Source organism: Amblyomma americanum, chromosome 5, assembly GCF_052857255.1.
Source record: "Amblyomma americanum isolate KBUSLIRL-KWMA chromosome 5, ASM5285725v1, whole genome shotgun sequence".
NCBI classification, from domain to species: Eukaryota; Metazoa; Arthropoda; class Arachnida; order Ixodida; family Ixodidae; genus Amblyomma; species Amblyomma americanum.
The window spans coordinates 31540301-31543226 of NC_135501.1; positions in this window are offsets into that span (position 1 = coordinate 31540301).

Sequence of the window (2926 nt, forward strand, 5' to 3'; positions counted from 1 at the left end):
CGTTCGGAGCTTGGCTCCTGTGACATACGGCCAGATTTGAGCCTGTTTAAAAGCGCAATATAAAATTGAGAGGTAACAGTAAACGTCCATGCAACATGAATGCATATATTTAATCTTGACTTGCAGTCAACACTAACAGAAGCTTGCTGTTTCTGGCCACAAATAAGAAAGCATAATATTAAAAAAACGTCCTGTTTGTGATCACTTGCACATCAAATGAAGCCAACATTCTAAATGCGGTAGCTGCATTGTTCCCTAAAAAAAGGATGGCTGCACAGAGCTGGAGGTTTAATAATTTCTGATGCACTATTTCTTGATTTGATCTTGAAAAATGTTGACCAGCTCCACGTTTACTCTGGACTTGCAGCAGAGTCTCCTGGCAATTCATGACTACTTCACAAGGTCCAAGGCAGAGATGGCAGCTGTGCAAAGCTGCTTCATAATTTCTTTTTCACTAAAAAAATGCAGCTTTCATCTGTCGTTCGGAGCTTGGCTGCTGTGACATACGGCAAGCATTGAGCCTGTAAAAAAGCGCAATATAAAATTGAGAGGTAACAGCAGACATCTATGCAACATGAATGCAAATATTTAATCTCGACTTGCAGTCAGCACTTACAGACAATGGCTAGCTCATGGATTTCTGCATAGATGAACAACCTCAAAATCTTTTTGGAATGCTCACTTGATTTCTTGATTGCTTTCCACAAATGAGAACGCTGAATATTAAAAAAACGTCCTGTTGGTGAGCACTTGCACATCAAACTAAGCCGACGTCTTAAAAGTGGTAGCTGCATAGTTCCCTAAAAAAAGGATGGCTGCACAGATCTGGAGGTTGAGAATAGGTTGCTGATGCACTATTTCTTAATTTGATCTTGAAAAATGTTGACCAGCTCTACGTTCACTCTGCACTTGCAGCAGAGTCTCCTGGCAATTCATGACTACTTCACAAGGTCCAAGACAGAGATGGCAGTTGCGCAAAGCTGCTTCAGAATTTCATTTTCACTAAAAAATGCATCTTTCATCTGTCGTTCGACGCTTGGCTCCTGTGACATACGGCCAGATTTGAGCCTGTGTAAAAGCGCAATATAAAATTGAGAGGTAACAGCAGACATCTATGCAACATGAATGCAAATACTTAATCTCGACTTGCAGTCAGCACTTACAGACACTGGCTCGTTCATGGATTTCTGCATAGATGAACAACCTCAAAATCTTTTTGGAATGCTCACTTGATTTCTTCATTGATTTCCACAAATGAGAACGCTGAATAAAAAAAAAACGTCATGTTGGTGAGCACTTGCACATCAAACGAAGCAGACGTCCTAAAAGTGGTAGCTGCATTGTACCCTAAAAAAAGGATGGCTGCACAGATCTGGATGTTTAGAATAGGTTGCTGATGCACTATTTCTTAATTTGACCTTGAAAAATGTTGACCAGCTCTACGTTCACTCTGCACTTGCAGCAGTCTCCTGGCAATTCATGACTACTTCACAAGGTCCAAGACAGAGATGGCAGTTGCGCAAAGCTGCTTCAGAATTTCATTTTCACTAAAAAATGCATCTTTCATCTGTCGTTCGGAGCTTGGCTCCTGTGACTTACGGCCTGCTTTGAGCCTGTATAAAAGCGCAATATAAAATTGAGAGGTAACAGTAAACGTCCATGCAACATGAATGCATATATTTAATCTTGACTTTCAGTCAACACTTACAGAAGCTTGCTGTTGCTGGCCACAAATAGGAACGCATAATATAAAAAAACGTCCTGTTTGTGATCACTTGCACATCAAATGAAGCCAACATTCTAAATGAGGTAGCTGCATTGTTCCCTAAAAAAAGGATGGCTGCACAGAGCTGGAGGTTTAATAGGTTCTGATGCACTATTTCTTGATTTGAACCTGAAAAATGTTGACCAGCTCCATGTTTACTCTGGACTTGCAGCAGAGTCTCCTCGCAATTCATGGCTACTTCACAAGGTCCAAGGCAGAGATGGCGATTGTGCAAAGCTGCTTCAGAATGTCTTTTTCACTAAAAAATGCGGCTTTCATCTGACGTTCGGAGCTTGGCTCCTGTAACATATGGCGAGCTTTCAGCCTGTATGAACGCAATATAAAATTGAGAGGCCACAGCAAGCCTCCATGCAGCATGAATACAAAGTTTTATTCTGGACTCGCAGTCAGCACTTACAGAAACTGGATAGTTTATGGATTTCTGCATAGATGAACAACCCGAAAATCTTTTTGGAATGCTCACTTGCTTTCTTGATTCCTTTCCACAAATGAGAACGCTGAATATTAAAAAAACGTCCTGTAGGTGAGCGCTTGCACATCAAGTGAAGCCGACATCCTAAATGTGGTAGCGGCATTTTAATCTAAAAAAGAATGGCTGCATAGAGCTGTTTGTTGAGAATAGGTTGCTGATGCACTATTTCTTGATTTGATCTTGAAAAATGTTGACCAGCTCCATGGTCACTCTCCACTTCCAGCAGAGTCTTCTGGCAATTCATGACTACTTCACAAGGTCCAAGGCAGAGATGGCAGTTGTGCAGAGCTGCTTCATAATTTCTTTTTCACTAAAAAAATGCAGCTTTCATCTGTCGTTCGGAGATTGGCTGCTGTGACATACGGCAAGCTTTGAGCCTGTAAAAAAGCGCAATATAAAACTGAGAGGTAACAGCAGACATCTATGCAACATGAATGCAAATATTTAATCTCGACTTGCACTCAGCATTTACATAAGATGGCTAGTTCATAGATTTCTGCATAGATGAACAACCTCAAAATATTTTTGGAACGCTCACTTGCTGTCTTGATTGCTTTCTGCAAATATGAACGCTGAATATTAAAAAAACGTCCTATGCTGATCACTTGCCATCAAATGAAGCCCACATCCTAAATGTGGTAGGTGCATTGTTCCCTAAAGAAAAGATG